The sequence below is a fragment of the Pan troglodytes genome, chromosome 7 (assembly GCF_028858775.2).
Source record: "Pan troglodytes isolate AG18354 chromosome 7, NHGRI_mPanTro3-v2.0_pri, whole genome shotgun sequence".
Taxonomy (NCBI): Eukaryota; Metazoa; Chordata; class Mammalia; order Primates; family Hominidae; genus Pan; species Pan troglodytes.
Window position 1 is genome coordinate 31084953 of NC_072405.2, and position 27751 is coordinate 31112703.

The window sequence follows — 27751 nt, forward strand, 5'->3', positions numbered from 1 at the left end:
TGGTCTCGAGCTCCTGACCTCAAGTAATCCATCCACCTTGGCCTCCCAAAGTGGTGGGATTACAGGCGTGAGCCACCGTGCTGGGGCAAAATTGTATACTCTTTTCTAACATCATTTTTGTCATCATCATCACCATCCATTACTGATAATGTTAGACATTTATTGTTCTTTTTTTTCAGCCATGTGCAGTGGGTAAGTACATCAGCAAGCAAACTGGCCTCAAGAATCCCGCCCTATCCTGGGCATCTGGGGTTGAGGCTGGCTGTGCCAACCTTTGCACAGGATTTCAATCTGACCTCACTCAGAAAACGGAGCCACTTGCTTAGAGTCCCTCTCTCTGAACACGCTCTCCCCTCTGGAGGAAAAGCATTGCAATCCCAAGCTCCTGCTGCTGCCGTACATCTGCATCTTATTCATCTTTGAAGCTCCTGCAATGCCTCCAACGGGGACACAACTAAAGGTGCTTGCTAAATACTTATTGATAATAATCATTATAATGATGTATCATAATAGATTCAGCGGGGAAGTTGGCTACTGAGCTGCCCTGAGCTGAGACCCATATTTAACTCCTTGTCTGAGCATCTTCTGTGCTCAGGCCAGAGCGACAGCCTTGCGAGGCTAGCGTGGGATGGTCTGGAGACAAGGTGGCAAGACTCAGGCGGGAGCTGAACAGCTGGCGCCTCCTTCTGGCCTCGCAGGGCTGGAGCAGGACTGGGGAGGGCGGGCTTGTGCGAGAACCTTTGCCCCTGGGCTCCCAGGATGTGACCCTCCCTGCCAGAGACCCTTAACCCCGGACAGCCCCAGCTCAGGAGAGCTAACGGTGAGCGAGGGAGGCTGTTATGTAACCGACTGAACTCCTCATCAACACTGGTGACTAATTCCGACAGTCTCGGCCAGTTGTGGCTGATTCTCACACCCTCTGCTGGATGCATCTCTCCGCTTCCTCCCTGGCCCTGGCCCCAGCCCCACCAACCTCCACCACTGTCCCATGCTCCTCCCCACGTGGACTGGGGATGCTTGGGGAAGCAAGCCTTTTCTAGATGCGTCCAGCCCCCAATCTTTGCATCCCTTCCTGCCTTAAAAAGATGCCAGGAGCAGATTGTCCATTTCTGTCTGTACAAAAACCCACTTGCCTGGGGGCTCATTGAGGCCCTTCTTTTGCTCCTGGGTAAGGGAGAAGAAAGTGGTTGCTGGCAGGCTGGGAATTTCGGCTTGCCAAGGCTGGGACTGTTGAGTTCGGAAATCGTGGTGGCGAAACTCCACCATTTACCAGGGGAAAGGGACCCAGGGAGTACCTGACCTCCCTCAGTCTCTGGACCTAGGACCCCTGGCCCTGTGGGTCACAGGTTCCCTGGATGATGCTGGGGAAAAGGCCTGTGTTCATTGCCTCAGTTCTAATTTTTCTTTTTCAAAAGGAAGCTCTCAGAACGCCCAGCTATCCCCACTGCAGAAGGCTCTCCCTGAAAGGGCACAGGTGGAGGACGTTTGCATTTATCTGGAGACAGTTCATGGAGAAACACAAAGAGGTGTCCTGACAAGACAACAGGTCCACAGCAGTCGTCATCATGAGTGCTCACCATATGCCAGGGGTCATCTTTTAAAATCCTTAACCAAACAACCAAACTGTGGTTGGGATTATTCTCTTTTTATAGGTGAGAAAACTGAGGCTGAAAGCCATTGGGTGGTTTGCCAAAGCTGAGAAGTAGCTGAGCTGGGGTTTGTACTCACACCACGGTGACTCGGAGGCCCAAGCCGGTTCTGACACACTGCCTTCCCATGACATTCCCACGACAGGTTCCCGAGGTCGTTGGAATGCTTACACATTTCAGCAACTTCATGGCAACTGCCCAGCTCGACCCAGAAGATAATACTACCTCGTACTCCCCCTGCCGCTTCCTTCCGCCAGGCAGCTCACAGACATGACCTCATTCCCTCTCCCAGAGTCCCATAGGGGTGAAGGACGGGGTGGGGATCGTTAACTCTGCTTCCTAGGGAGGAAAGGGAGGCCCAGAGAGGGATGCTGGCCCACCCTGGGTCATCCAGCCAGCTAGCGGGAGAGCTGCAACTGGAAATCAGGCTTCCCTGCCCTCGGGGACAGTTATTTAGCCTCCTGGATGTGAGCTAGAATCACCCCTAAGATGCAGCAATTGGGGTACTCCTCTTGGGGTACTGGGACTCAGTGGCTGAAACAGCTCCAAGAGAGTTGGGCCTGTGCTGAAAACAGAAATCCGAGATGCATATAAATTCAATCCGTATGAGAAGAGCAGGGTGGCCTGGGAGGAGTGGTCACCGCAGTGGCTCCACCTCCTACCCGGCCGCCTGCAGCCCTGCCTGGGCTGCTCTTGGTCTCTCTGTGCCCAGCTTCCCTGGCTGGATGCCCTGGGGGCCAGAGCAGCCGCGGGTGCGATGGAAAGAACACTGGCCTTGAGGTCATGGGACCTGGGGAGGATATTCACCAGGGGCCCCTAAGTTAGTCATTTTAGCTCTCAGCTTTTCCATTTTTCATTCAAAAAATGGGGACTCTAACTCCGTGAAAGAGACATTGTGTGTGAAATATTTCATCATAAGCTGTGAAGCCTGCAAAGAAACTCCTGGTGTTCTCTGTAGCCTGATTTCATCTCTACTAAACACTATTTTGAAAATGATTTTGAAGCTGGTGGGTCACATAGAAGGATGGCCTGAGCATCTGTCCATCTTCCCTCCGGTGACCCTTTCACTTCGTGTCTGTGGTACCCAGTGCCTGGTACTGAATGTTCCTGGGTGGCCCCGTGGTTCGGCAAACTTTCTGGAAAGGCCCAGGTAGTAAATATTTGAGGCCTGGTGGGCCACATATGGTTTTGGTCACATGTTCTTTGTTTGTTTCTTTTCTTATAACCCTTTGAAAATGCAAAAACCATTCTCAGCTCACAGGCCCTACAAAAATAGGTTGATTTGGCCTGTGGGCTGTCGTTTGCAGGGAGCCGGTTTACCTGGTGGAAAGTGGGTGGGTGGGAGTTTGGAAATGGACAGAAAAGCCCGCAGCCCAGTTTTGCACTTGCCTGGCTGTGTGCTGTTAGGCCACTCACTTGGCCTGCCCCGGAGTTAGTTTAATGGTCTGCCCTATGATTCTAATGATGCCTACTTCAGGGGCTATCATGAGAATAACACGTACCCCATAGCAGGCTCTCAGCAGATGGGAGCTGATGTCATTGCTTCTGTCCAACAAGCATGAGAATGCAGGGTCCAGGGGTGGCCCACCCTGTCCGCGGTATGGTGGGGTGGACAGCACTTTCCTAGGGCTTGGGATATTTTATTAGGGAGCCAATGCTTGCCTTGGAAGTGAGAGGCCCCCAGGCTGGGGTTTCATGATGGAAAGAGGAGTGAAGTCCGGGGCTTATGTCAGGAGCTGGTCAGTGCACACTGGCAGAGCATGGAGAAGTGGAAGCCAGGGGAGGGGAGGACTGTCTGAAGGGAGGGGGCAAGGGTGGGAGGAGGGCCATGGGAAACAGCTGTTTACCTGTTTTGGGCAGCTGTGATGGGCTCTGCTGGCCTTGGGGGAGTGATCCCAGGTGGCTAGAGTGGCCACAGCAGTCTGGTGGGCTCAGGGAAAGGTGGGGGTAGACGTGAGGCGCTGCAGACCTGGGCCCCAACACTGACTTTGTTGCTGTCAGGGGTGGGGGCTGGGAGTCTTTGAGGCTAGAAGAGACCCTGCATAGACGGAGGCCGAGGGAGGCCCAGGGCTTTGCCAAGAGAGGATACCCGGGGAATACCCAGTCCTCTTGAGTCCTGGCTTCTTGTCAAGTGAAACATTAGAGAAGGACAGCCTTTTTTTTTTTCCTCAACAAAGGGTGGACTGGAGTAAGCTCTCCCCATAATAATGAAAGCAACCATGTCCCAAGTGCCTTCTGCGTATCGGGCACTGGGCCGGATCTTTGTGCACCTTGGCACCCATCCTCTCAACAAGCCTCTGCCACCATGAGGGGTAGAGGTGCCCGCTCCGTCTCAGGGCTGCGGGGCTGCAGCTGGGGTGAGAACTGGCTGGAATCAGTGGTCCTGCCTCCTCTGTGCCCCACCACCTCCCCGGGAGCCTGGCTCTGCCATGGGTTCAAGTTGTAGTAGGATACCCAGGCCGAGGGGGTTGCAATCTTGATTCCTTTCTTTTTGAGAAATGCAGAGAGAAGTTATGTAGTTCCTCGAGAAGACCCCATCACCACCCAGCCATGGAGACTGCTCCCTTCCGCGTACCTGTGCTGTCTCATGGCTGGTTCCGAAGGGCTAACTGGGAACAGCCTCCCAGGCTGCAACACAGCAGTGTGACACGGAGCTCAAGGCAGTGTCTCAGTGGTTTGCTCATTTCTACACATGCTTGCATCTGTGTGTGCCCTTCCTCTATCTAGACAGCACTTCTGTCACTTCTCTCCTGGTAAACTTCTATTTGGTCCTTTAAAACACGGCTCAGATGTCACCTCCTCTGGGAAGCCTTCCAAGACTACCTAGGCACAGTTAGTACTTCCCTCTTCTACCTTCAGGCATTTTGATTGTGCTCTTATTGTTGCATTATTTTCAGGGACAAACATCGGTTGGGCACTTATTACACCCTAAGCTTTGTGCCAGGCACCTCACTGCATTATCTCATTGAATACTTACAAACCTATGGGGTGGATATTCTTACCCCCATTTTATAGACAGGGAACCTGAGGCTTAGAGCAGTTAAATCACCTGCCCAAGGTCACCTAGCTGTTGAGTGGTGAGACTGGGAGGTGAACACAGGCAGTTTGACTCCAGTGCCCTCCCTCCTAACCACTAAATTATATTGCCTCCCTTACATGACTTAAAATTGCCCCAGACTGTAATTAAATGTTTATGGGTCTGGTAAATGCCTCACAAGCAGAGACCATGACTTATTTATCTTTGCTGCCTTAGAACACAGCACATAGTACAATGCATACAGTAGGTGCTTGGTGGATGCTTATGGGATGAACAGTGAATGAAGAGGCCATGGGGGTTGAGGCTGCTGATGGAAGGTGGGGTGGCTGAGGCCAGGGAAAGGAGGATGGCAGGGGGGCAGTTGAGTGGACAACGTGTGTGTGTGGTGGGTGCAGGGAGAAGCTCCAGAGGCCTGGGAAGGAAAGTGGTTCCTACAGGGCCTGTACCATGCCATTTTGGAATCCCCAGGCTACTACTTAGTAAGCGTCTTCAATATGCTAGCAAGTGCTTCAGACATGGGCATTCTAAGTCCACAATACGAGAAGGCTTGTGCAAACCCCCAGACAACTAACTCACATAGGAAGAGCCTAGACCTCAGTCCTCGTAGGATGAACTCTGGCAAAGGTTCCCCTGAAGGTGAGGTCTGGACCAGGTGACCTTGAACATGTCTCTGAGCCTTGCTGGCATTCTTTGGGTCTAGGGTGTTCAAGGAGGTTTCGTGCACACCAGTTGTCCTGTGCCTTAGTCCTCTCTTGCACCTTGTGACTCTGTCATAGTAGCCTGACTTCCCAGAGGAAGCGAGCTCTAGGGCCAGCGGGGAGGCAGGCATCAGATCTCCATCTCCTCCTGGCCCCCTCTGCCCATGGCCCACAGGAGGTGGGACCCTGCCAGGCCCCAAAGCCTGGAGCCTCCCCAGCAAGCACAGGTGGGCTGTGAGGTCATGCTTCTCAGACCTGAAAGGAGACAGCCGTCACATCTTGCAGGTGGGCCTGCCCCGGGGAACTGTGGGGTGGGGTGTGTGTGTGTGTGTGTGTGAACCCCTCTAGCCTTATTCACAGTCCCCTCTGGGGGCCAGGGGCGCCCCTTGATGCCAACCGGAAAGCCCTTATCTTGCCCGGAAGAGGTCCAAAGCATGTGTGGCTGCTGACATGGCGAGGGGAGGCTGGGGGGAGGCGGGGAAGGCGGAGAGAGAGAGAAGACCCCCCTGCAAGCCGTGTTCATACAAAATGCATTTCCCAACATATCCCTCTGGCCTGTCGGAGCCCCTTCTGCTCACTGCTCTGTTTATACATGATAGACAACTAATTAACATCCAAACCTCTTGAAAGGTCTTTTCAGAGGTAATGTTCTGACAGATTATGTCAGCAAGGAGCACTGATTTGTCTAAGCATGGATCACATTGTTTCAGATTGAATGAGGTGAATATTAAACTGCTTTAAATGTACTCTTCATAAAGTACTAATTACACACTCCCAAGAGAGAACAGCCAAGGAATACTAAACAGTAGAGAAGTCAACAGAGGGTTCTTTTTATAGTATGTTGCTGGGCTCTGTGTTTTTCTGTCTCCTTCTTTCTCGCTCTCTCTCTTTCTCTCTTTTTTTTTTTACAGTAAAATCACAGCACGCTAAAGAATACACATTTATAGCACAATGCTTCTCATCTAATTATATGGCAATCATTAGTTTTAAGCTGGATGCATTATATTTTCTTTGATATATTATGCCTAAGGCATAACTCTGCATTTATTGTTGCTACTGGCGGATTTTAGCTCCCCCACAAGCCCCCTTTTCCAAACCCCAACTACTTTCTACCCCCGACCTTTTAACAAATTATTTAACCCCTATGTTAGTTTGCTTATTGTGCCAGAAAAAAAATCACAATTTAAATTGGCAAAAAAATGGGTGAAACAATATACCCTTCATTAATTTAAAGAAAAGAAATTGCATGTGTTCTGGGGAGCTGTGCAAATTTTATTAACCAGGTGATGTCCTGAATACACAATTTCTACCTCCCACCCCAGTGAATTTCCTTTGCAACAAATTCTACCAGATCACACTGAATTCCCTCTTGGCTGAGACTCCTTGTCCCTCAGGGAAAGAGATATTTATATGTATATAAATATATATCTAGAAAAGCAACACAGGGTGGAAAACCATGTGCCAAAGAGCATTCCTTCAAAATGCCTATCCACAGATGTAGCCAGAATTCTGCTCCATCAGTTTTTCTGGGTCTTTCTGACATTAGCTTTTGCCCATGGTTGAGAAAAAGCAAGGTCAATTTTGAGATGTCCTAGGCTCTCAGATTCTCAATCCTGAAGAAAGGAAAAAGCCAAGTTCCTTGGGGATGGATGATATTGACCCATCTGGTTTCTTCTCGGTCAGGCCTCCAATTCCCATGCCGTTGCAGAGAAAAGAGACTGCAAGTCTCCGAGAGGTAGAATTACTTCTCCGTAAGTGGCAAAGTGGGGCCATGTTCTCCCCTACTGTGACTTTCTCTTTCCCTCCCCACTCCAATCAAAGAACTGTGGAGTCTTGGGGTTGAAGGCATCAGAGATTTCCTTTGCTCGTTGTGTTACAGCCAAGGATTCCCAGCTGAAAGGGGCTAGGCATGTCCCCTAACATCACAGAGCTGCCTGCGGTCAGGACTGGACTCCAGGTTCCTGACTCCTAGACCAGTGTCCACTTCAGACAGAGAAGTTCCAAGCAACTCTTCCTACACAAGAACGACCAAGGGCCAAGGAATAAAATGACAGCAGCATCTTTTCTGAGGGCTGAAAGAAGTCTTTTTTTTTTTTTTTTTTTTTTTTGAGATTGGGTCTTGCTCTCTCTCCCAGGCTGGAGCGCAGTAGCATGATCTTGGCTCACTGCAACCTCTGCCTCCCGTGTTCGAGCGATTCTCCGACCTCAGCCTTCCGAGTAGCTGGGATTACAGGTGCACGCCACCATACCCAGCTAATTTTTGTATTTTTAGTGGAGACAGGGTTTTGCCATGTTGGCCAGGCTGGTCTCGAACTCCTGACCTCAGGTGATCTGCCCACCTCTGCCTCCCAAAGTGCTGGGATTACAGGTGTGAGCCACTGTTGCCTGCCAGAAGAAGTCTTAAACCCCTTGGGTTTCTTCTTGAATCCCACTCCACAATATCCCCAACCAAAGACTTGTTCATTCTTGGCTCTGGACACTGCCCCCAACCCCCAACAGCGGTCAGATCATCACTGTGTAGCTCTCATGGTTTACAGTACATGTTTACGAGCAGTGATTGCTGGCCCTAGAGCGTGTATCTTCGAATCTTGCACTGCCACTTCCCGGATCTCTGACCTTGGCTAAGAGACTTAGCATTTCTTTGCCTCTGTTTCCCCCATATCTACAAAATGGGAACAATGCGAGTGTCTGCCTCACAGGGTGTTGTGAGGATGAGACTAGGTAATATATATGTAAGAGGTGCCCAGCCTACTAGGCTAATTAAGGTTAGCTATCATTATTGTTAGAAAGTTTGCCTTCTCAACCGAGCTCTTTCTCCCCCAAACAACTACCATGAAAGAACTATCTCACCTCCAAGAACTACCATGGTTGTAGTTCTGTCTGGGGCCCCATGGAAGAAGATTAATTTTTCTCCTACATGACTGCTTTCAACTATTTCATTCATTCATTGCACAGTTTTGCTAGGTGGTCTCTGGATGCCAGGTGCATAGTGCCAGGTGTGGAGAGAGCCATGAAGAAGACCTGGTCCCTGCTTTCAAGAGCCCATACTCCAGAAGGGCGTGTAATTTGTCTTCGGAGCTTCTCTTCCCCAGGGGAAACGCTCATCAGTTTCTTCACATATTCCTCACTTAACATGATGTCAAGCCTTTCCTGGCCCATGTTCCTTATGTAAAATCATCCAAAGAAATTTACCAAGGATGAAGAAAAAATGGCAGCAAATTTGGGCTTCCATTACTCACACATACTCTATAGCACCCATTACTCAGGAGATTGGGATTCTATTGGGTTAGAGTGGTCCCAAGTATGTTGTTTTTTAAAAAAGCTCTGCACACTTGAATCTAATACACACACACACCCTCTATCCTGAAAAAATGGAGAAGGATAAACTCTTCTCTCCCAATGCTGATCTCCACCTCCTCCAGGGTCTCTCTTCAAGTCCAGGTTACTCTCTGTGGAGGTGTTATTTGATATGTGAAGGTGTGAGCTGCTGACCTGTGAACGCTTCAGGGTGCACTAAGTTAGCTGGCAGTCTCACTGTGCACCACGTATGCCAGCCAAAACCCAGGGACCAAGGCTGGCTTTGTGGGCATGTGACCAGTGTAGTTGCCCAATGCCCTGTGCTTTGAAGGCCTTTATATATATATATATATATATATTATAATATATATATATAATATATATATATATTATAATATATATATATATATATATATATATATTATAATATATATATATATAATATATATATATTATAATATATATATATATATTATAATAGTGTTCGCAGCCAAGTTCCTAGTAATTTCATCTTGGAATGTGTGTTTGGTAAGTGAAGTATCATGGGACTAGGGAGTTTGTGGTGGGGATTTGGAGCCTCGACTGGCTGACCCGTGGTCCTACTCTGAGGCTGCTGCCACCTTCTGCTCTCTGTGGGAGCCTGGGTGCAGGTGCAGAGTGGGGATCGGTCATACACCCCATGGCATCTTAGAGTGGGACAAACATTGGTCACTCCTGTCCCCAAATGGCAACATTCAGTGGATGATTTGACAGAGGCCTCTCACCCTCCCCCAGTCCAGGTTCCAAGCACATCTGGGCATGGAGGTTGCAATCTTTGGGGATGCCCCTGGCCATGAGGACCAGTGGGTCAGAGAGAGGAGGGGATGGACTTCCCCTGTCCCAGGCAGGGCCCCACATTTCCAAATTGCCCTGGGTCCTGCAAATCGCAGTTCTGCCAGATACTGAGCCAAGCATTCCCTCTCTCATACCTCTTCCCATCGCATCGTCACCGGGTCCTCAGTTTCTTTCCTCCTTCCTTCCTTCCTTCCTTCCTTCCTTCCTTCCTTCCTTCCTTCCTTCCTTCCTTCCTTCCTTCCTTTGTTCTGAGACAGCATCTTGATGCGACGTCCAGGTAGGAGAGCAATGGTGCAATCTCGGCTCACTGCAACCTCCCCTTCTCATGTTCAAGCGATTCTCCTGCCTCAGCCTCATGAGTAGCTGAGACTACAGGTATGTGCCACCACACCCAGCTAATTTTTGTATTTTTAGTAGAGATGGGGTTTCACCATATTGGCCAGGCTGGTCTCGAACTCCTGACCTCAAGTGATCTGCGTGCCTTGGCCTCCCAAAGTGCTGGGATTATAGGCGTGAGCTGCTGCACCCAGCCCAGGTCCTCAGTTTCTTAGGAACACCTTCTCTTAGGGACAAACATTGTCCCTCATGAGCCCATGCCTGGATGACTGTAACCACCTGGGAGGGACCCCCTGCCTCTGTTCTCTCATCCTTCCCATCAGTGATGCTGCCAAAGCTAGCATAATAGAAAACAAATTCAACTTTCTCATTCTCCTGATAAAACCCTGTCCACAAGAGTCCTCATCTACTCCAGGATAACATACTGTGTATGTCCGTGCATGTGAGTGTGTGTATAGGTTCTAAGCACCTAAACAGATATTCGCTCCACGCTGCGGGTGGGCTCTCTCCACAGAGAGAGATCACCACCATTCATGGATCACCACCTGTGGATCACCACCATTCATGGGCTTTGCACGTCTCCTTTTCTACACTCTGACAACATGAAAGCATTTTATTCATTTGTTAAATATACAGCCTGACACAGTGCCTGACACAGTGTGGGTCTCTGATACAAAGTTTGGTGAATTGCCATGCAAGCATTGACCCTCAGCGTTTAAGACCAAGCGAGTAAACATGTCACAGTGGAATCTGGGCAGTGAGGATGCTATTTTCGAGGAAGAGCTCTTGCCTCACACCAGTAGACACTGGCAGCCAGCTCCTTGGCCTAACTTGATGGACTCCCTAAACACTTCCTCTTCCTTACCAAGCCTGTGTCTCCCTTCCTCACCCTCACGCCACAGTCTTGGCCAGTCTTGTCATGGTGAGGCCGTCAGGTGAGAGGATGTGGTGTGGAGGATGTGTGCTTCCAGGTCGGGTAGACCCGGCCATTCGTGCCTGTGGGACTGTGGATGGTGAAAGCCCACCGACAGGTCACAAGCATCTGGGAAATGCCAAACAAAGTGGAAGAAGCTGGCTTTGGGTGATGACCAGTTCATAGATGGCCGCTGACCTCACGGAGCTGGCAGCCCCTTGGCGATAACATAACCCTCTGTGCACTGGCTTTCTCATTTGCAAAAGGAGATCCTTTCCTCAGACTGAAATAATGCACATAAGCTGCGTGGTATGAAATTTCTGAAGGGGCATTCTTCCACAGCCCAAGAGGTGTATCAGGAAGCTGGCCCTTCAGGGACAGGAACACCTGTGCACCACATCTCTGCGATGATGCGACCTGGTGCCTGTGACACATCCCTGCACCTTGCTGTGGGGGTAACCAAAAATGGAGCTGTGGGAGCCAGTGGAGGGCATGCTGGCGTATCAGGGACAGCAGCACCCGGGGCGGCGGTGGGGGGAATGGAATCCAATATGAAGATGGTTCTTTCTTTCTCTAACACTTTACTGCATGCCCTGGTGTCACTTTTCTCAGCATGGCTTCTCCCTGCACTCCTTGCTTCCAAATGCTCAGTACTTCCTGTCCACCCAGGTGGGTCACAGCACAGGCCTTGGAGGAAGCCGACTAAGCTGGGTTTGAATGATTGCTTCTGCAAGCTAACAGCCATGTGGCCTTAGGTGAGTTATGGGACCTCCCCATGCCTCAGTTTCCTCATGGACAAAGTGGGGGCTGACAATACCATCCTCCTTACTTCACCGTGGGGGTCTAGAGTGTGCTGCAGAAGTGCCTGGGTGAGACCTGCTTCCGGTTCCTCTTTAAGCCATACGAAGGGGTGTTCCGGATCTAACAGATTCTCCCCTCTCAGGAGTACTTGCATTTTAAAAGATGACCCTGGGGCTGCTTCATACAGCACAATAAATTGACTAGAGCGAAGCTCCGGTGGGAAGCAGTGGGGTAAAGATATTTTGGGGGCAGGAAATGACCTTCCTTTACTTCCCAAATCATACCACTTAGACTAGCAGTTCTCAGCCTCAAAGCTGTGACACGCTGGTGTGGGACCAGCAGTTGTGAGATGTATCACAAGCAAATGCTGCCAAAAATAAAGTGCTGTGGTTTTTGAATAATCCCCCCCACCAATTTTTTGTTTGTAAATCAGAGGGAATTCAGGGTTATCCCTATAATGTTGTCACGTCCACTGTCATTCCTATGTGATTTCTCGAGTGGGAAAGAAGAGTGAGCAGGAACCACTGCTTTCTGCAACAACACAGGTGATTCCTACGATAGAATACTATGATTGCATTTACACGACGCTCAAGAATACGCCTGATTGACAGTGATAAGAGTCCAAATAATTTCACCTTGGCGGGGGGATATGGATGGGGAGGAGGTGTGTGGGAGACTCTTGGGGTGTTGGAAATATTTGCTATCTTGATCTCGGTGGTGGTTACTTGGATAAATAACCATTAAATTGTATGCTTAAGACCTATGTACTTGATGTATGTACTTGTAACTGCATAGTTTTTTCTTTTTTGAGATGGAGTTTGGCTCTGTTGCCCAGGCTGGGCTCGGCTCACTGCAACCTCCGTCTCCCAGTTTCAAGTGATTCTCCCGCCTCAGCCTCCCGAGTATCTGGGATTACAGGCGCTGCCACTATGCCCAGCTAATTTTTGTATTTTTAATAGAGATGGGGTTTCTCCAGGCCAGGCTGGTCTCGAACTCTTGACCTCAGGTGATCCGCCCACCCCGGCCTCCCAAAGTGCTGGGATTACAGGCGTGAGCCACTGTGCCCGGCCTATAAATGTTTTTTTGAAAAGTACCTTGGAATTCCAGGCAAACACCTATAAAGGGTTTTCCTATGGTGCCTGTTGGAAATTCCCTAAATGCTCTAGGGTCTTGGGCAAAGACAGTGGGGTGTTGGCATTAATGCAGGAGTCTGGGAGCACTGGGGTCCCTAGCAGGCTGTTTCCCCTGAAGTGACTGCCCACGAACACTTCTTGTGTCCCTCTGCCCCCTGGTAGATGCCTTTTTGGGGCTGACATCTCAGCCTTATCAGTGCCAGTGCTTGCAGAGACAGGACCCTCTTTGGATGTCTTATTTTTCCTGGCCACACAGCCCCTAGCACAGTAAGAGCATGCATGCTACCAGTATGTGTTGTGAAGCATTTATTGCCTGGGGTGGTTTGGGGTGCTCACGGGAGCCCCCCACGACAGCCTCAGTGAACAAAGCCAAGCAGACCCCCCATCCCCTGCCAATCCAAGGCCCCACGGTGCTGAGGTGACAGTTCCCGGGCCTCCGGTGCGGAGCTCATTTTGTTTGCTTTGTATGTTACTTTTCACCCAGCCCTTCGGTTGCCAAGGAAACAGTGACGCAGCCTCGGGTGGGGCCTCGGCCCAGTCAATACGGAGCCTTTTGAGGCAATGGTTCAGGGAGGCCAGCTGGGTGCTGGGGAGGGTGGCAAGGAGGTAGGGGGTGGGTCAGGGCAGGATGGGGAGGGGAGTGGGGGCGGGCTTTTTGTTGGCCGCGGATGGTGCTATCAGGAGGCAGCATTCCATTTGCAGCCTCCGGAGACCCACCCTTGGCTGTGTCACCGGCAGATACGAGGCAGAAGGTTCTAGAGGCCGAAGGAACCGCCCGTTCCTATCCTGGTGTTTGTGTGGCCTGGGACAGTCGTCTCCGGGGCTCTGCCAGATGTCAGGCCTCTGCAGAACTCAGTCACACTAGGAGCTGGGCAGAGTGGGTTTCTGGGAGCTGAGAGCATTTGTGGACATTTGGGAAGCGGGGGTCTGCTGGAAACTAAGGTCCAGGTGGATCCTTTTGATGTAAGAAGCAGCTCCTGTGTCCCCCAGGGACGATCTCCTTCCCTCTCTACCCTCACGTTGCCACCACCAGTGACATGAGACCCTTGGGAGCTCTCAGCCAGCTTGGCCTCAGTGCCCCTCAGCGCCCCCTCAGCCTCACGCTCCCTGGGCACGCCATTGAGGTTGCTCCTGGGTTCCTGCCTCCCTCAGGCCCATACTCTTGGCGCCAACCATGCAGCCCAAGTTTACAGGCCAGGAGGCTACCTGAGACTCCAACCCTCTGGGGCTTATCTCAGAGTCTCTGTTTTGAAGGCTCCTCCAGAGAGGCAGGGCCCCATTATTATGCTTGGTCCTGTCTCAGTGGCTCTGGATGCAGCCTTTTGGTAAAGATATTCTGAGTTCCGTTCTTAACCCTAAGCTGCCCCACAACCTGGTGAATAAGCAAAGACCTTCCCTGCTGTATGCCTCAGTTTCCTTTCTGAGACCCTTCCTTTCCTGCTGCATGGATGCTCTCCCATGTCTTGCCTGCAGCCTAGAGAGGAATAGAACAGGGCCTTTCCCCAGGCCCCGCCTCCCCGCCCGAATGCCTGTTCTCTGTCATCTCCCCATCACCCAGCCTCTTTCTCCTTTATCACCCTTCTCCAGTCACTTTTCAAATTCTGCCAGCTCTTCCTTCAAAATGTCGCCAGCATATGTCCCTTCTTTTTTAAAAAAAATAAATTCCATTGTTTTTCTTCGTATGAAAGAGAAATATGCTCAGTGTAGAAAATTTAGAAAATACCAATAACCAAAGAGAAAAAAGAAAAGAAAGCCGTCATCCTTCCTCCCGCCATTGCTGCAGTCATTATTTTGAGACACACAAGTCAGTCCCGGCCTGTGCTCAGGAACCTGCATCTCCTCTTTGTTTTGTGACTCCCCATTCCTGCCACTCTGCTGCCCTCAGAGCCCCTGACTCTCTCCTCTTGTCCACCCCGCCGCCTATGCCACTCTAACCTTCTCAAACTCTGCCTTCGAAATGCTTCAGTTTCCTACACGTCAAATCCTAGGCAGCCATCAGCCCCTAGGATGCAGGCGCCCCTCTGGGTGGAAGCCCACAGGGTACCAGGTCTATGGCGGGCACCTTTGTGTGAATGAGAAAGAAGGCTCCTCTTCCTTGGGGCAGAGGAAGCTCTGGGACTGGGTCAGTGGCTTGGTGGGCAGACAGCAAGGAGCAGTCAACAGCTGTGGGAGGTGGCCCTGGTGAAACCTGCTCTCTGCCACATGGTTGCCAAAGCCTCCCTTACCCTCCCTTATCAATCACAGTCCCCCTTCCAAAGCACCTATCCTCCCTCAATGCCAGGCCAGCCTAGTCCCTGCTTCTCAAATGCTGTGTGTTCGATGCCCCTCTGGCCTTGGCCGAAGCTGCATCCTGTCCTCTCTCTCCCTACCCTCCCACTGCGCATCCTTGGAGGCCCAGCCCAGGGGTCCAGGCAGGTCCCCTGAGTGAATCTCTGGGTGGGTTGGGGTCTGGGGTGAATGGGAGAGGGCCTGCGCTGGCCAGATCTTCCTCCAGGTTATTCATTGTGACTGTGATTTTTCAATGTCGCCTGCTCATTCAGCTCTTGAAGACACCCTGCCCAGGCTGAGGGAAGTTGTTCCATTTGTCCTCTGAATACTTCTGTGCCTCCATCCCACCTCTCCTTGATCAGCCCTGCTCCTCAGGCAGAGAAGCATCATCTTCACATTAGCAGTTCAGGCTGTGTGGTTTAACGGAAAGCACACGTATCCACGCATCCGCTCAACATGTATTTATTGAATACCTTCACAGGTTTTGCAGTAAAAAAAAATCTGGGCTTAGCTTCTGATGCCACCACTTTCTTGAGCAAGTCACCTAAATTTTCCAAGCCTCATTTGCCCACCCATAAAATGGGATTAAAGTTACTTCTCAACTCACTCACTCGTGAGAAGGCATTGAAATCAGATATGTGAAAGCATTTTGTAAACCGTGATGCTTGGTGAAATGCCATGAGCATCCCATCACCTTTGTTTAGGGTGTGCTAGTCACACTGAATAGTGTAAGCTGACCCCCACAGGACTGAACACCTACCAGGCATTTGATAAATACCTGCAGGTTAGTTAATACAATGCATTGATAGTACCATATATACCTTCTTCAATAGAGAATGTGTTGGCTGGGCACAGTGGCTCACACCACTGAGCACTTTGGGAGGCCGAGGTGGGTGGATCACTTGAAGTCAAGAGTTCGAGACCAGCCTAGCCAACATGGTGAAACCCTGTTTCTACTAAAAATACAAAAATTAGTCTGACATGGTGGCGCATGCCTGTAGTCGCAGCTACTTGGGAGGCAGAGGCAGGAGAATCACTCGAACCCAGGAGGTGGAGGTTGCAGTGAGCTGAGATCGTGCCATTGCACTCCAGCCTAGGTGACAGAGTGAGAGTCCATCTCAAAAAAGAAAAAAAAAGAAAATTTGTATAGATTATAACAAAACCATATGTGATGAAATAATAATAATATTGACAATGCTAAGTAATCATTGGATGGAACTCTGACTCCGTGCTTGGCACCATTCAGGTAGAAGGTGAGACTTGACTCCAGAGGCGGGGCGCAGACACTGGACCAAATTGAGGACTAGCTAAAACAGGGATGGGGTGGAAGCTGCTTTCCATAAGACATGCCCACCAGCATGCTATGTCAGTTTACCATTGCCATGGCAACACCTGGGCGTTACTGCCCCTTTCCATGGCAATGGCCTGGCCACCCAAAAGTTACCACCCTTTCCCTAGAAACTTCTATAAGAACTGCCCCTTAATCTATGTGTAGTTAAAATAGGTATAAATATGACTGCAAAATTGCCCTGAGCTGCTACTCTCAGCACAGTGCCTATGGGGTAGCCCTGCTCTGCAGGAGCAGTCATGAAGCTATAATGCTGTCAGAGTTTTAACACTGCCACTTCAATAAAGCTGTTTTCTTCTGCTCTACCACTGGTTCACCCTTGAAGTATTTCCAGGGTGAAGCCAAGAACCCTCACAGGCTAAGCCCCACCTTAGGGTTCATCTGCCCTGCATCACTGTGATAAGACCCTTTGTAATCATTGTCTCACTTAACCCTTCACAATAAATCTACAGAGAAGGTACTGTTGTTACCCCTATTACATAGATGAGAAAACCAAGGCTTAATGCAATTAAGTAACTTCTCCAGGGTTGTCTAGCTGGTGAGAGGTCTGGGCAGGAGAGGGAGCAGGGAAATAATTGGACACGGTGCATCAAGACTTTGGGCTGAGATAATTCTGCATATGCAAAGGCATCTAGAAGAGTCCCAGGCAAACTGTAAGCACCCAGTAACTCATACTAATTATTCCTGGGTTCCGTGCCCATTATATACCTTATTTTATTTAATTAAATCCTCACAACAACCTTGTGGGGCAGGGCAGGTATTCTCTCTCTCTCTCTCTTTTTTTTTTTTTTTTTTTTTTGAGACAGGGTCTTGCTCTGTCATCCAGGCTGGAGTAAAATGCTGTGATTGTAGCTCATTGCGGCATCCAACTCCTGGCCTCAATTGATCCTCCTGTCTTGGCCTCCCAAAGTAGGTATTCTTATGTACATTTTCCAAATGAGGAAACCAGCAATCAGAGAGATTCCGTGCCTCTGCGCAGGCCACAGAGCTATGAACTGAGAGGCCGGTCTGGGACCCAGGCCCTACTGTCTCCTCTACCTGAAGGTCAGCTATCTGAGGCCCACAGACCTTTTCTTACACAAATAGGAAGATTCTGCTTCCCATGACATTGCTGGCCTTACTTCTGTGAGCCTCTTAGCTGGAAGGTCCTTGTGAAGGCCTTCAAGGCAGCCTCCACCAGAACCCACCTGCCTCAGAAATACCTGCACAGTCTTGGCTGCTGTGAGCTGGGCTCTCATAGCTAACAGGGGCCCTCTCTCTAAACTTCAAAGGAACAAAGACTTAGAGAACCCATCTTGGCCTTCCCCACCCCCTACCCCTCTTTCCCCACCCCCAAAGAAAAATGAAAGAATCTGATAATTACTTCTATCTACCACCCAACTGTACTAATTACCAACCTATTTCTTCACAGTATGACAGACACCAGCTCTGGAAAACACATAGAGATAAATTAGCACTAATTGGTTTTCCTCTGGCTGTTTGAATTAGTATTTAAAGCTCCAATTACAAAGCAGAATAATTGCTATTAATGTCCTATCGCAGCACAAAAGGCAGTTCGCTCAAGCACCAGCCCAGGTGTATTATTACTCCGATTACAGCATATTTAACCTGGCTCGTTAAGAGGGAGACACAGGGGACAGTTTCAATATGGTGGACAGGCCACTTCCTGCAGGGCACAAAGCTGGAGGAGACCCGTGACCCCAGGGAAGAAAGGCGGGGAGGGAGGCAGGGAGATGAGGGGATGGGGAAGCTGAGCCTGGAAGCCTGTGGGATTTCTCAGCAGGCTCCTGGGGTCTCTTCCTGTGGCTCTCACTGTCTCCTGGGGGCCTTTTCCTGGGCTGGCCTACCCCTCTCCCTACAGAACAGCTGCCTGCTCATACCCCAAGCTAGCAAAGTCTTCCGCAGGCCTTCCTGGCCCCTGAGAGGGTGCTCAGGAGGGAAGCTGCTGCCAGAAGGACCTGTGGGATGTTCCCAATGTTGGCATCAGGCTTGTCACTAGGGAGCGGGTGGGGGCTGAGCCCTCTAGCCACACCTCTGTTCCCTTGGGAGCCTCAGCCGGGGGCTGTAGGATGCAGGGTTGCTTGCTGTTCCAACCGTGGGGGTCCTTGCTTTACCTCCTCCACCCTTTTCCATCTTGTTCCTCTACCAGGGACCTTCCCTGTTCTGACCAGAGGACGATGGGAGAGTTGGGAAGAAGGTGAACTCCGTGCAGTCCCCTTAACGGGTGCTATACACAGGGGGTAGGGTAGAGAGCCCTGGCTGTCCCACTCACAGGCTAGATGGCAAGCCCTCCAACCTCCGAGATACTCAGGTCTCTTCAACTATAAAACGGGCACCACAGCCTCCCTCCTGCTGGTTTCACAGAGCTGTGAGGTTCAAACCAGGATGGAGGAAAGTGCTCTGTCGATCACAGCATGCTGCTCCTGAAGGAAGGAGGCCAGGGCTTGAACTGGATCTGCCTCTTGCTGCTCCTTTCTTTGCTCTCGTCTTCCCTTTCAATCACTTTCCTTCCTCTTCTTTGTCTCTTTCTCTACTTCCACTTCCTCCCTTCCTTTTGGGCTTCTGCATCTCACTCATCTCCCCATTCACGCTAGGATGTTAAGGACTCAATGAGTTACCCTTTCCTAGAGCAGCTGCGTTTAAGAAGGGAGGGCTATGTTTAACCCAAAGAAATGAGTCACTAATGGTGAACTTTCAGGCAAACTGAGATGATATTTTGTGGGGGAGAGGGAGGATGTCACAGTACTCTTCAGAGCCCCATAGGCAGCTGTCTACTCACTGACACACAGGTTTGGCGCCAGCCTGTGCCAGGCTCAATTTTAGCCAGAGAGGGAAGGAGGCCCCACAGGGAGGAGTCAGCAAGGGAAAAATCACCGATGGGGGGTAGGGGCCGAGTCCCCTCCACCTGGCAAACCCAGCTGAAGTTGCTGACCCTAGATGTCAAGGTCATGACATGAGGCTTCGGGGACTCTCATTTTGGAGGTGCAGACAGGGAGCCGCTCTGGCCCAGCCGTCCCCACCAGGATAGGCTGCTGAGTCCTGGCCATCCCCGAGGCTGTCCTGAGGAGTTCAGCCTCCCCTTGTCTGTCAGCGCCTCTGACTCTTGTCCGATTTCCTTCTGTTGCCATATGGAAAGAAACCAATCTGACTTTCCCCCATGGTCTTCTCGGTCTGTTTCATCCCTTTTAGGTCCCTTGTCCTCCCGTGCCCTCCAGTCTCTCCCCAGCTCTTCCCCAGGAGCCCCTCTTTCCTTGGTCCTGCCAGCTCCTGGGTGACACCATCCTGGAGAGATGCCACAGGGCAAGGGGCAAAGTGGTATCTGTGGAGCTGAGACCCAGGTTCAGTGCAGCTCTGCATTAAGTTAGCCATGTGATACATTTTCCTTTGCCTCTCTGGCATCAGTTTCCCCACCTGTACCATAAGAGATGGGCCCCAAGTTCTCTTCTAAGGTCATGTTCTAGGTTTTAGGGCTCCCCTCTCTTCCTTCTCCATATCAACTGGCCCCTTCTACCCGAGAAAGCTGCCTCTCTCAGCAGCATCTTTCAGGGACCCGGAAGCCCCAAGCATCTGGCAAGGGGGGTTCCTGAGGTGGGCAATGGGAAGGCCGTCAGGGCCCGTCTGCCAGGGAGAAGCCTCCGGGTGGTCTCTGCTGGGTGGGCCCAGCTGTCGAGGCCCAGGCAAGGAGCGGCCTTGCCAACCAATCCCTCCTTTACAACCATGCCGGGAGGGGTGCGCAGGGGCCCGTGGGTGGTGTTCACGTATGGAGGGGGGGGATTTCTTTTTAAGAGACAAGGTGGGTGGAATGGGGGAAGCCAGCTGGCTGTGGGCTCTATTTCTACTGACAAGGCTTTACCCTGTAGGTGTGAGGAATTCCAATTAAATATGCAGCCTATTTGTCTGTGTGTGGGAGAGGGTTTGCTGGGAAGGAGGGGGACGGAGGCAGCGTCTCTGCGGCATACCAGCAAACCAGAAATTAGCTCCGTTCATCACAGGCACACGGGGCTTCCCTCAGCCCTCCTGTGCACTCACAGGAGGCTCGAGGAGACAGACAGAGGAAGCGAGAGAGAGGTTGGGGAGGCGGGTTCTCCAGGCTGGAAGGGCTTCCGGAATCTCTGAGTGGGCAGGAAGGATTGCCCGACTCCTTGGCTCTTGGGGGGGTTTCCCGTTCTGGAGGCGCCGGCAGTGAGCTTCTCTGGGCCATCTGTCCCTACCAGGGATGGCCAGGGTGGTCTGGGCTCACCCCTGGAACAATGGGGGTTGCAGATGCACACAGAGGGGTGTCTGTGTGCACCAGAGAGGCAGGTGGGTCTGTGGCAGGGGCTGCCTGGGGCAGGCACCATTACCTCTGCAGGGCCCTGGGGACCACTGGGACCCTCCCCTTCTTCATCTCTACACCAAAGTAATACTTAGAAAGCCTCGTGAGGGGCAGCGGTTTCTTTGAAGAACAGAATCCTGAGATGCTGACGCCAGCGCTCACACCCTTCCTAGCAGAGAGATTATGCCAAGGTTTTTGGGGGTGCATGGGTCTCCAGAAGCCATTGCAAACCCTTCCCTTTCCCCTTTCTTCATTTCTCTTTTTACTCATAGATGAGATTTGGCAGAAAACATGAAAGTTCTGTAGGGCACAGAGGCCAATCTATGTTGATGCTGATAAATTTGGTCTTTCAACAGTAAAATTATGTGGTTTGGGGGAGCTTTCCATGGTGCCTGGCATGTGAGTACCTTTGAACCTCAGTGTTGATGGTTGCAGGGTCTGTGGGCCTCCTGGTTACGCCATCGGTCTTGCTCTCAGCCTTCAAACCACTGGTCTTTCGTTCCGGCTGCCACTCTGTCTTCTTACATCCTCCTCCCACGGGTTTCTCCATCAGCCGAGTCCTCTCTGCATTTTTGCTTATCTTTTCTTGATGCTGTTTCTCTCCCTATCTGCAAACACTGATTCCTCCCCATCTCTACTTTCACCATCTATTCCCCAACTGATTAAAACATAATCACTCGTTGACTTAAGGAGCTAAGTGGCTTGATATGGATGGGAGAAGGAGAATGGTTGGTAAGCCATTTTTTTCTGATCGGGCATCCGAGATATTGGTCAATGAATCCCATGCCAGCTGACTCCTCCTCTTCAGAGCAGCGCTGAAGTGAAGCCTGCGGAGCTGGGAGGTGGTTGGCACATGGCCTCATATCATTAGCCAGACTGGCCTGAAGGATGGCATTGGGGTACAACCAGGGCAGCATGTGATGCGTCCTACGGGGGCAGGCTTGGGTGGGGACATGGGAAGGGCACCGGTCAGAATGGTGGGTTGGGGCAGAGAAACAGCAGCTGAGGTCCGGAGGGAGGGAGCTACAAAGGAGGTGAGTGTGCAGAGAAGCAGGTGGTGTGGGTCAGAGAATACAAGTGAGAAACTGGGAAAGACATTCAGCACTGATCTGCTCATGAAGGAGGGAAGGTGCTGGCCCCTTTCTCATTTTCCCTGATTTCCCTCTTTCCTTCTGCTTCCCCTCAGGTCCCCCTGAGTTCCCCCTCCTCTACTCCTCCACTCCCCTCACTTCCTCCATCTGCATCATCTCTCACATTTACAGTGTGGAAGAGGAGGGTGTGGCTACCCCAGGAGAACTTTCTGGGATGGAGAGGACAAGACCGCAGTGGACAGGCTGTTGGGTGGGGCCCTTCTCAGCTGTGAGAGTGACCTGGGCTGGAGCCCAGGGTGGGCCTGGCCTAGAGCATAAGAGGGGCTGTGGGGAGGGGGGAACGCAGCCCTGAGACCTGAGGAGAGGCAGGCCCTGAAGGAAATGAGCAGGCTTCAGCTGAGGCCACATTGACAGGACCTCCTGGTGACAGCCTGAGGTGGCCAGGACACTTACCCCCTGGCTGCCAGCCTGCTCTAGCTCCATCGGGTACAGGGTTCTCTTCTCACTCGCCCTGCACGGCACTCCTGTTGCCCCAGAGCCGGGGGTGGTGGCTGGGGCACCGGGAAATGTTATGAATGGCAGAACTGCTCCAAGCCCCCAGCCTTCCTCTTGAGGAGGAGGAGAGAATCCGACCATGAGGTATTTTCCTGGCGCTAAGGATAACCTTGTAGGAGGCAGAGGGAATCCAATTAGACATGCAAGGCTGGGGAGGCTGAGGGCGTGTGGGAGAAGGCTGCTTTTCACTTTCTGGCTTCCCCGCGCCCTCAATGAGAAATTATAGCTTGGCTCCTTCGTTACAGCCCCCCTCCGCTCTCCTCTTTCCTTTCCCAGGGCCGTCATCACACTCAGCTTTTCCCACCACCAGCCCCTGCACAGAGGGGGAAACAGAGTCCCACAACGATGGGACCCGCGAGGCAGAAGCCCTCCTGGGCAGTGCCATCATGGTTCCCTTCCTGTCTCTAGTTGCCCCTGGAATTTGGGGGAGGCTGCCTCCTGTACCCCTGGAGTTGGTTGCCCATCTACCCCTGTCTCTACTGCTTGTCCTGAGCTTATCTGAGCTCTGCAGTGATTGTCCATCTCGCCCCTCTCTGCTTGGGCTCGGCACAGGTAAAGCAGCAAATGACCTCCTTCCTCCCAGACCCAAAGTCCCCAACTGCCCCCGGTGGACAGATCCATGTGCTTCCATGTGAGACTGGATCCTGTTGCCCGGAAGATGCCCCACTTAGTCCTCTTTAGAGGCAGTTATGGGGAGACACAGCTTGAACTTTTTTTTTTTTTTTTTTTGAGATGGAGTTTCGCTCTTGTTGCCCCGGCTGGAGTGCAGTGGCGTGGTCTCAGCTCACTGCAACCTCCGCCTCTTGGGTTCGAGTGATAACTTGGACAGGCTCCTGGGCCTTCTTGGGCCCTCACCAAGTACGCCCACTGATAGCAACTGCTCCACCCAAGATGCTTTTCCTGCCTTCCTGTTGTCCCTGTTTCCCTCGCCTGTGATCCGGGGATGGGAACGAGGCTTCTGCTGATGGAGCGGGCCTGGGGCCACCCTGTGGACTGGGATGCAGAGGCCTGAGTGGAGAGCTCCCCAGCAAAGCCTCCTGGGAGAAGGTTCTGGGCATGCTGTCTCGTGGCTGCTGGGCTCCCGGATGGCTCTCAGCCTTCCTTCTTGCCCTACCCTGGCCTTCTCTCCTTGCTCTGCTGAGGCCGTCTGAAGGGGGATTTTTCGGGGTAAGCAAAGTCTTCAGCCAGTTTTAGTGCCCTGCACAGTCAGGGGCTGCTGCCACCAGGGCGGGCTCCTCTGTCATGTTGTCGGAGGCTGTCCTCGGAGGTGTGAGGAACTCCAATTAAGCACTCAGCCTGTCTGCCTGCGTAGGGGGCACGGGCTGCATGGGAGGCGGTGACTAATCCTCACAGCACTGATCAGAGGCCCTGGGGAGTAGGTGGTGGGAAGGTGGGCGGGGGAGGTGGGGGAGGAGGGGGATGGGGTTTCCTCACCAAGTCAGCTGGCTCCCAGCTCTGCACGTGTGATGGTGCCCAGAGGAGGGTTTGGGATCCTGAGAAGGAAAGGCCATGGGGACCCTGGCTCCCCATAGAAGGATCCAGTCCTCGTGGGGTTCAAGGTGACCCATATTTGGATTCACCTCATGTTTTCCAAAAACCTCTGATGTACCAGGCACGCGTGCTCCCCACAACCCTAAGACGGCTGTTATTGGCCTCAATTTACAAAGAGTCTGAGCTGCAGAGAAATAAGTGACTTCTCAAAGGTCACCAGGCTAGGAGGTGGTCAAGGGAGAGGTCCCACACCAAGGCCAGTGGGTTTTTTATGGCGTCACGGAGGTCGCCAGGCAAAGAGCTCTAAGGGTCTTTAGCAGAGCATCTGGGTCCCAGGTCACAAATGTCCCCACCCACACCCCCATTATATGGAGAGACAGAAAAGCCCAGGGAGAGAGCTGGGCTGGTGCCGTGGTCCCCCGACTCTGTGTCCCACCAACAAGAAGAGTCCTTTGGAAGGCTGGGTGGTGTCTCCACTGGGAATGTTCATTCATTTGGCAAATATCTATGAACCACTGATATGGTGCCCTTAGCACTGTGTTTAGCACTGGGAAGGGTGAGGAAAGTCAGGTCTGGAAGAGGAGACACTCAGCAGGGCTTCGAATATACGCATATAGAAAGTGATTGGCTATTTTTATTTTCCAAGAATAAATGGGAGGAAACAGGGCAGAAACCATCACATGGGCGACTTAGCTTGGACATGCAAATGCTTTGGAGGGGACAACTGCTCAGTAGTTTGCCAGGGAAAGTTAAAAGCAGCATGGATTCCCAGGCATCTTGTTTTTTTAAAATCTTTTTTTTTTTTTTTGAGACAGGGTCTCACTGTCACCCAGGGTGGAGTGCAGTGGCACGATCATGGCTCACTGCAACCTCTGCCTCTCTGGCTCAGGTGATCCTCCCACCTCAGCCCCTGAAGTAGCTGGGACCACAGGTGCTGGGACCACAGGCACGCACTATCACATCCAGCTAATTTTTGTATTTTTTTGTAGAGATAGTGTTCACCATGTTGCTCAGGCTGGTCTCAAACTCCTAAGCTCAAGCAATCTGCCCACCTTGGCCTCCCAAAGTGCTGGAATGATAGGTGTGAACCATCATCGTGCCTGGCCCTTTTTAAAATCTTGAGGCAGGAGAGGAATTATACATTCCTTCCTCACCCAGGCCTGGGTCAATTTCACTGGTGACCAAGGCTGTTGTTTCTCGACCTTTTCAATAGCTTTCTGAGGCTTGGAGTAGCTCGTACCTTGAGGTTCATTTGTCCAGGACCCTACTAGGTCCTCTCCCCTCCCTAAGCACACACAGTAGAGAGAACCTCCCTGGGAAGCCAGGCACATTTGCATTTCTGCCTGAACTACAGATGAAGGTTTCGTGGGTTATGACTTCGCATGGATCCTTTGAGGTTCCACAGTGCCCTGGGCTGCCCACCAGAGGATGCCTCCTGGGAAGCTAGGAGAAAACCTGCGATGGGAGTTATAAGGCCTGAAGGCATTGACTCCCCTGCCATACACCCACCAGGAAGAAAAGGGGTCCGGATCAGCAGACCTTCAGCAGCTGGAAGGATGTGGACAGAGGGCACTAAAGTGATGGCCGGACTCCTCCGATCCTGAGGGCGTCTAAGGCTCAGTCTTAGGTCTTCCCTTCTGTAAAAGGATGAGAAAGTCTCTAGGGTTGCTTCTGGCTAAGGGGAAAGGAAACGAGCGTGCTCCGAGTGCTCCCACGTGTTGCCCTGTGCCCTGAACTGCACACAGCCTGTCTTTCTTAGTGAATCACCCCAACAGCCTTGTGGGATAGACACTATCTCCCATCTCCAGCTGAGGAAACTAGCTCAAAGAGACTCCGTAACTTGTGAAGACAGCGCAGTTAGCAAGCAGCAGCGTCCGGGTTCAGATCTGAAACTCTTTGTCTTTGAAGAGGACGGCGCCTGATTGTGGGATGGCAAATGACCCTTTGCCCCCTGCTGGACTGACCTCAGGTGTCCTGTTCAGAGCAGAGGTGACAGAACCTTTGGGGACAGGCCCCAGCATCTCCTTGTTGGTACCCTGTCCTGCCCACCACGTTTGGATGCCCTTGGCAGTGGAAGCCCTGCTTGGGGCCGGCCCCGCCTTGCAGTCCTGTGGAGGAGTAGGGAGTTCCGGGAGAGCCGGAGGGGGAAGGGGCTGGTGGAAACTCCCGAGGCAGCAGGCACCGGGGCTGGGAGTGGGGAGGAGGGACACGGGGGTGGGCTCCAGGCTTTTCCCCACACTTCCTCAGGGATCGCTTTACATAACCAGGGCTGCTTAGTCACCGCTTTTTACTTTTTTTTTGGAAACAATTTTCTCAGCATCACAGCTCCCGTCTCCATCCCTTACTAGTCACCGGTGCTAGGGAAGTCCCTTTTCTCCCGTTCCCTAGGCAACCCAGCACATTTGCCTTTCAAATGATCCAAGGCCTGGGCGGGGGTAGGAGTTCCCTCCCCCTGTACCCAGGCCTCCCACACAGCCACTCCTGCCTCAGTTGGCTATGTCATGTGGCCCAGCCACCCGAAGACATCTGGGAAAACCAGACTCCTTGCCTGGCCTCTGCCCCAATCCCAGACCCTCACATGTTTGGTCTTTGAATTTGGCTCAGGCTCAGGGACCCCAGCTCACGGCTGGAGGTGCCCATGTTGGACTTCGGACATGGCAGCCTGTCCCCCTTCCTCCCTGGGGAAGAGGGGGAGCCAACCAGGCATCTTCTGCAGGTGACAGAGCCGGGCCTCTCTCAGCAAGGCCCAGGTAACCCGGGGGGCTGAAGCCACCCACTCTGCCACCGTTCCCCAGGAACAGGACCTGCTGACCTCAGTTCCCCCTCTTTAATCTCAGCAGCCATGGTGGGTGAGAGGATCTGGGATTCCGTCTTGTTCTTTCAGTCACTCTGTGGCTTTCTCACTATTGCTTGTGTCAGCCTTGACTGGACAGAGGTGTCCAAGTGCTTGGGAAACTGAGACTTGAGATGGGAATGAGCATGGGTAGGGGAGAGGTCTCTCGGGCTGGGTGCCAGAAACACTGGACAGAGACCAGATGGGCCCTAATACACTCCCCTTTAAAAGGCCACAGTGTTGATCTTAGTGATACAAGGTGCCTTACCAGTGGGCTTGATAACTATGAATTAAGAGCAATCATGTGAGCTATAAAAATAGAGTAGTGCAAACTCACAGAGCACGTGGGAACCTCTCCCTCATTCATTCAACACACACTGTCGAGCACCTACTCTGTGCTAAGCATGGTTCAAGTCCTTGAGAAACCACCAGATCCAGACCTCTGCCTTTGGGGGCATGAAAATACCCGACCCATCCATTAGAGAGTTTCAGGGAAATGACATTTTTAGAAGGTCAATGGACCACATACAGAGAGAAAAAGTCACATCTGGGCACCAGGGAGTGCTAATTAAGAAAAAAAATCGCTTAGAATGATTTCTTCAAGCAAGAGTTCTTAACCCAGGACTCATGAATAGTCTTCGAGGGGTCTGCAAATGACCACAAATTGCAAAATTGTATACCTCTGTATATGTTTGCATGTATATTTCCCTAGGGAGAGCCCGACCACTTTCATCTGATTGGCATCTCTGATCCTCCAGGAGGTTAAGGACCGTTTTATCAGCAGCTGGCCCAGGTTTGGAGGCAGCACGTTTTAGGGTATCCTGAGAGTGACAGCCCACATACACATCACACCTGGAGGTTAGTGTCCTCAGTGGTAACTGAGTAACCAACCTCCCAGGACTCCTGGCGTTTGCTTCTGCCAGAGTCACAGGGAAGACGACTAGCTCCCTCAGCTTTCCTGCCCAGACCCATAATAGGGAACAGCAATCCCGGGAGGTTCCAGCTGCCAGCAACCGCAGGTTCCAACTCAGCCAGAGGGTACTGGCCAGGCACCTGCTCCATGCAGAAGCTGCACACCTGGCTGGGTAGGGCTCCTGAGGTTTGGGTAGGGGTACATGGGCCAGGTCTTGCACTTCCCTGGTAGAGGGTTGG

At 51.8% G+C, this 27751-nt stretch overlaps 1 protein-coding gene and 1 long non-coding RNA gene across 3 annotated transcripts in view; one reads left to right on the forward strand and one right to left on the reverse strand.

Annotated features, from left to right (window-relative positions):
* The window catches only part of PEBP4 (phosphatidylethanolamine binding protein 4), a 228327-nt gene that overhangs the window by 42527 nt on the left and 158049 nt on the right, over positions 1-27751 (reverse strand). The window lies entirely within an intron of this gene.
* On the forward strand, positions 180-2645 carry LOC134810839 (uncharacterized). Its single transcript, XR_010159447.1, has 2 exons — positions 180-460; positions 1416-2645. It is a non-coding gene; the product is annotated as an uncharacterized LOC134810839 (long non-coding RNA).